The sequence below is a fragment of the Triticum dicoccoides genome, chromosome 7B (genome assembly GCF_002162155.2).
Source record: "Triticum dicoccoides isolate Atlit2015 ecotype Zavitan chromosome 7B, WEW_v2.0, whole genome shotgun sequence".
Lineage (NCBI taxonomy): Eukaryota > Viridiplantae > Streptophyta > Magnoliopsida > Poales > Poaceae > Triticum > Triticum dicoccoides.
Genome location: NC_041393.1, coordinates 746,879,367 through 746,886,524, shown reverse-complemented (window position 1 = coordinate 746,886,524; position 7,158 = coordinate 746,879,367).

Here is a 7,158-nt window from a genome sequence, read left to right as displayed (position 1 = left end):
ACTGTTGGGTCCCGAGGTCGAAGCAAAAAGGTCCACAAAGACAAATGATCTACAATCCGGCTAGAAGGCATTTTACATGTCATTTTAAATTACATCGTCAAGCTGACTGATTGTACTCCTCTTCAATCCCATCTAACAGGCTGTCTAATTTACAGTCCTGTTGGGAATATTTCGCGGCCAACTCTACTTGGCCGTACATCAGGCTCACAGGGATTTCCTTCCCATCGGGCCCCACAGGTCCAACCTCGGCCATGTGGTTTGGATCATCCATCGGGTACCGCGTCTTCACCATGGCCCAGGCCTCCCTGGCGCCTTGATGGCAGGCCGATATCTTCCACAGACGGAGACGCCGCCGTACTCCCTGAAGCTTCTCAGCAAGCCCTCCAAGACCCTCGGGTAGGGAGACGGCAGGCCATAAGGCCTGAACGACGCCGCTCATCGTCTGCCGAACACGTTCGTGCAGTTGCAGCAGCTCGGGAAGAGGGTCTCCCGTGGAATGAGGCATCTCCTCCGTCGGATGACCCGTGAGCACACCTACAGACACATTTCTGTCAATTGACTTCCTCGCCGAACTCTTCTTTTCAAAAGAGTTTGCTCAAGCACTTACTATAAATGCCGCAATGAAGCCGCCGATTCTCCTTTACGGAGTTAGACAGCTGGACCCGAACATCTTTTAGTTCTTCGCCCAGCTGGGTGTTGGCATCTTGGAGTTTGTTCCTCTCCTGCTGCACCCTCATAAGCACCTTCTCGCCGGCCTTCAGCTGGCGCAGCAGATGTTGCTTGTCCGGATCTAGTCCGGCATCCTCTGCAATATTATTGTCAGACTATACACACACGCCGCACTTCATAAACTATTTCTCTCTTCGAAATAGGAATTACCAGAGGGGGTCTCTGTGGCTCCCCCGGCAACGGCTAATGCGGCCTCAAGTTGGGCCTTGCATTTTTGAAGCTCCTAGGACAGGTGGGTATTCTTCTCTGTAAGATCCTGCAATACAAGTGATCCTTAAATCAGTTAGTTTAACTATTTTAAGTCTCGGGGGCTACTGCATATATAACTATTAAAATTCCTCACCCGTATGTCTTTTACATACTGCTCCGTGGCTCTGGTTAAACCATCTTGAGCAGCACGGAGGTGCGCGTCTCCCGCATTGAAGGCATTCAACGCCTCTGGAGAGAAACACGCGTCACGAAGAATTGTCCGACGGCGCATGTGATTCATGGAGCTCTCCACCCCAGACCTGGTGGCGGACAACCTGTCGGCATCCTCCATTGGAGGAGCATCCGGCTCGCGCCTTGCGCTCGCCTCCCTCTCCGGACCAGGCGTTGGAGCCTGGCTGGCGGAGGCTTGGTTGGCAACCTCACCGGACTCAGTCTGGCGAGCGCTCTTTCTCCTGGAAGAATCATGAGCATTAATATACCTCCCAGAAGTCTTTCCCTTAAAAGACAATGGTGCGACATACCTTTGCAGCGACATTTTGATTCGTGCCGCACTCCTCTTCCGCCTGCTGGGCCGCACTGACCTTGGTTGGTCGGTCGCCGCGGGCTCGGCTTCTCGCCGTAAAGGCACCTCCTGTGAAGCACCATTGGTACACGGTGGTCAGAAATAAGCATTACAAAGGTAACGGTGTCAGGACTTCGGTCGTACTCACCTGGGAAGCTGGGGATAAGCCGGGGTAGTCAGCCGTAATGGCGACTAGAGCATCGTCTATGCTGAGCTGGTGGAACACCCCGTCAATCAGTTCCACCGTTATGACCGGATCCTCTCCGGAGGCCGGATCAAGGGATCTTCCTGGGTCCTCGGGTTGTGGAGTCGGGCTTTCTATGCCCTCCACATCCCGGCGCAGTTCCTACGTCGAAATCCTAAAGTGAGATACTTATCTTCGAAAGCACGGATCAGATATGTAAGCGTCCGCTTACCCAGCTCCGAGGGTTATTCATGGAGAATCCATTCAATGGACTCGTGCGGAGGAAGTCCTCCTTCTCCCCCTTGTACAAGCCGGACAGGATCTTCACCAGATCGGCGGCCGATCCCGGCCCCGTGCGGCCATGACGGGTGGCGTCATTCTCCCCGTTGAAATCCCACATGGGGTGGCCCCTATATTGGAGCGGCTGCACCCCTCGCATAATGCATGTGGCCATGACTCCAATCATGGTTAATCCGAAATGGGCTAGTAACCGTATCCGGCCCATCAGATAGTGGACGCTCCTATCATCTTCCCGTTAAGGGCTCCGCGGGCGCCAACTCAGGCGTTTCTTCAGAGGAGCGCTGCTAAACTCTGGGAGGCCGATCCGAACTGGATCCGGCAGCGGGGCGTCTTCCATATAGAACCACTCCAAAGGCCAGTCTTCGGACGCCTTCTTCGGGGTTCCGGATAGATATCCGGTCCCGGCGATGCGCCATATTTCGGCTCCGCCCATTTGATATATCGACCCCTCGTGAGAACGGGGTACGAGGCAAAACAGCCTCTTCCACAGCGCAAAATGGGGCTCGATGCCCAAGAACAGCTCGCAAAGAGCTACAAAGCCCGCGATGTGCAAAATGGAGGCAGGTGTGAGGTGGTGAAGTTGGAGTCCGTAGAACTCCAGGAGCCCCCGGAGAAACAGATGTATAGGAAATCCGAGTCCCCTTATTAAGTAAGGGACGAAGCATACCCGCTCTCCTTTGGAGGGATTGGGTACGCTCTTCGCCTGCTTCCCACCCTTGTAGGTGGCGAGTCCGGCTCGAACCGGGACCATGAAGGCCGGGGGAAGGTACCCCTCTGCTTGGAGCGTCACTAACTCGCTATGCGGGACTGAGCATCTCCTCCAATCTCCTGGCTGAGGACTGGGAGCGCGAGAAGAGGAGCCGCATCGACTGTCCATGTTGGAATGGATTTTTGTCAGATGCGCTTCGATGAATACTTGCGGAAGGAGGATGGTGTGATTCAGATCTGGATCCTCGCCTCTCTTATAGGCGGCTTATTCGCGCAGCTGGGGGGGGGGGTAAAATGTAAAAATACCCTGACTTTTCGCATCCATACGACACGTGGAAGAGGGCCATTATTGGACGTGGAAGCCAAGGAGCGCAACATTTATGAAGAAACCGGACACTATTCGGCAAACACATGGAACATGGAGGAGAACCCGCCTTGCAAACGCTGAAGACAACATACGCGCCGGACTCGTCGTCATTGAAGCCTGGTTCGGGGGCTACTGAGGGAGTCCCGGATTAGGGGGTGTCCGGACAACCGAACTATCATGACCAGCCGGACTCCAAGACTATGAAGATACAAGACTGAAGACTTGGTCCCGTGTCCGGATGGGACTTTCCTTGGCGTGCAAGGCAAGCTTGGCGATATGGATATGTAGATCTCCTACCATTGTAACCGACTCTATGTAACCCTAGCCCTCTCCGGTGTCTATATAAACCGGATGGCTTTAGTCCATCGGACAACAATCATACCATAGGCTAGCTTCTAGGGTTTTAGCCTCCTTGATCTCGTGGTAGATCTACTCTTGTAATACCCACATCATCAATATCAATCAAGCAGGACATAGGGTTTTACCTCCATCAAGAGGGCCCGAACCTGGGTAAAACGTCGTGTCCCTTGTCTCCTGTTACCATCCGCCTAGCCGCACAGTTCGGGACCCCCTACCCGAGATCCGCCGGTTTTGACACCGACACCCACCGTCTCTTGGTCTCATCCCACACGCCGCGCCGTGTGGTTCCACACAAACCAAATATAAACTACACATATGAATCCCGGTTATTCCAATTCATTAAAGAAGAAGGAAACAAATATTACACTTTATCTATCTACGACATGACAACCTTTCAACGGTCAAATTCCAGACCCATCACAGGGTAAAACAAACTGCCACTGTCCCCTTGTCTCATCCCACAATCCGCGCCGCGGGGCTCTGCCCGCATCAAATACAAAATACACCTATGGAATCTCAGTTATTCCAATAAATAAATAAGAAGGAAACAAACAAGTCACTCTATCTTTCTATGACATGGCAACCCTAGAACAAATCCCAAACCCATTACAAGGTAAAACAATCTGCCCAACGTCCCTAGGTCTCCTGCCATACGTCACTGATAGTGTCCTATATTAGGGAGTACGCACCACGTCGGCCAATCATTCATGGGTCGGGCCAAGGATCACCGAGAACTGAAGAATGGGCCGCATCAGCTATGACCCTCAGTGTACTCAAGTTGAAATCGTTCGAAGATTTGGCGTATACTTCAAGGCATATTCAAATATTTGACATGTTTATCTCTAGATGCAATTGACCATGCGTAACCCTAAGTACCTCTTGGTCCTCATATTAGCCGAGAGTTTAGTCTGTAGAGCCAAGGTTAGATTCATTCATACGATATCGAGGTACATCATCATCTACTTTGTACCACATCCACAATCAATATAATACAAGCATGATGTAGGGTTTTACCTCTTCGAGAGGGCCCGAACCTGGGTAAATATTGTATCTCTCTGCTTCCTATTACCATCAAGTCAAGATCACCAGCTCAGAACCCCCTACCTAAGATCTGTCGGATTTACCTCCGATAGCCACATCGCGCCGCGCGATTCTGTGCACAACAAATACAAACTACACATATAAAATCCCAAGTATCCCAATAATTAAATAAAACGAAAGGAAACAAACATGGCACCCTGTCTATCTACTACGCAGCAACCCTCCAACGATCACATCTCAGACCCATCACCGAGGCAAACCAGATCTGATCACGGTTGACCAGCTGACAGTTGACTTCTTGAGAAAATGACAAAATTCAAAAAATTGTTCACGGATTTGAAAACCATCGTTCAAAGAAAGTTCACGGATTTGAAAAAAAGTTTACGGGATTCAAAAAAATTACAATTTTTTTTAAAAAAATCATGAGTTCAAAATTTTCACGCATTTCAGAAAAGTTCATGCATTTCAAAAACTTCACAAATTTGACAAAAGTTGACACATTTTCTAAAACTTGAAGGGTTTCACGCTTTGAGGGGGAAAAATTCACAAATTTGGGGAACAAATGTTGAAGGATTTAAATAAATTAAGTATATCAGGGGAAGAAGTCTCATAAATTTAAGTAAAAACGTTCACAAAAAATCATGGATTTGAGAAAAGTACACAAATTTTTAAAAAGTTACCGAATTTTACAAAAATCATGCATTTAAAAAATAAATAAATAAATAAAATGTGAAAGAAAATTTAAAAAGAAAAAAGAAAAACCATCCAGAAATCCAAAAAAACGGTCAGAAGCTTCTCAAGAACAGTGTTCCGCTTTTGAAAAAATGAAACACGTCACTTACATATGTGCGGTCAAAGAAAGAAAAAGAGAAGTAAAATTCGCCGCCCAAGTGGAGGAAACGGTGTGCGCCGGTTTGTGGAAGCCTTGTTGAAGGTGACCACGAAACTCGGCCGACCCAGAACGCGAGGCCGCAACCTCATTTTTTATTTTTTATTATTCTCTCTTTTTATTTGTTTACTTTTATTTATAGTTCCAAATATTAAGAATATAAATAAAAACACATAAAAGATATGAGATATCTTAATAAAGCATTTGAAAAATGTTAAGTTTATATAGAAAAAAGATTTCTCATGTATATGCAAAACGTAAACAATGTGTATGAAAAAAGTTGATCATATATTTATAAAATGTTAATCCAGCAAGAAATGTTAATTGATAAAAAAAATTAATCAACTATTTGAAAAATGTTAAATCCATAATGACAAAACATTTCTCATGTATATGAAAATTGTATACAAAAAATATATGACTTGTATGAAAAAATTGTTGACCATCTATTTATAAAATGCTAATCAAGTATTTGAATTTTTTTAGATTGGACTAGAAAAATATTTCTCATGTATACATAAAATATACAATGTGTATTAAAAATTATTGATCATGTATTTAGAAAATGATAAACGTGTATTAAAAAATGTTCCCAGTGTATAAGAAAATAGGCACCGTGCATTGAATAAAAGTAGACATAAAAAAATATTTAAAATTATTAAGTATATGTTTTAAAAATATTAAACATGTATATAAAAATGTTCCAGATTTATATGTAAAATATACATATTGTGTGACAAATATTTTTTCTCATTAATAAATTGTTCACCTGTCTTTTTGAAAAATGTTACCTTGTATTCAAAAAAGGGTTCAAAACTTGTATTTAATAAAAAAAGTGGACACCATAGATTTAGAAAACAAAGAAAATTAAGAAAGACACCAAGAAAAACAAAGTAAACCGAAGAAAAATAATAACAAAGAAAATAAAAAACTCAATAAACACGATAAAGAACCAAAATAGAATGGCGGAAAAACAAAGACCCTCCAACGGTCAAATCCCAAACCCATCACGGGTAAAAAAAATTGTCCATCGTCCCTTGGTCTCATCCCACATGCCGTCGTGTGGTTCCATATGAACCAAATATAAACTACACATATGATATCCCAGTTATTCCGATTCATTTAAGAAGAAGGAAACGAATATTGCACTTTATCTATCTACAACATAACAACCCTCCAACGGTCAAATTCCAGACCCATCACAGGGTAAAACAAACTGCCCACAATCCCCTTGTCTCATCCCACAAGCCGCGCCGCGGGGCTCCGCCCACATCAAATACAAAATACACCTATGAAATCTCAGTTATTCAAATAAATAAATAAGAAGGAAACAAACATGTCACTCTATCTATCTATGACACGGCAACCCTAGAACAGATCCCAGACCCATTACAAGGTAAAACAATCTACCCACCGTCCCTGGTTCTCCTGCCATACGTCACTGGCGGTGTCCTATATTAGGGGGTACTCACCATGCCGACCAATCATTCATGGGTCGGTCCGAGGATCACCAACAACTGAAGAATGGGTCGTATCAGTTATGGCCCTCAGCATACTCAAGATGAAATCATCCGAAGATTTGGCGTATACTTCAAGGCATATTCAAATATTCGACATGTTTATCTCTAGATACAATCGACCATGCACCCTAAGTACCTCTTGGTCCTCATATAAGCCGAGAGTTTAGTCTGTAGAGCCAAGGTTAGATTCATTCATACGATATCGAGGTAGATCATTATGTACTTTGTACCACATCCATAATCAATATAATACAAGCATGATGTAGGGTTTTACCTCTTCGAGAGGGC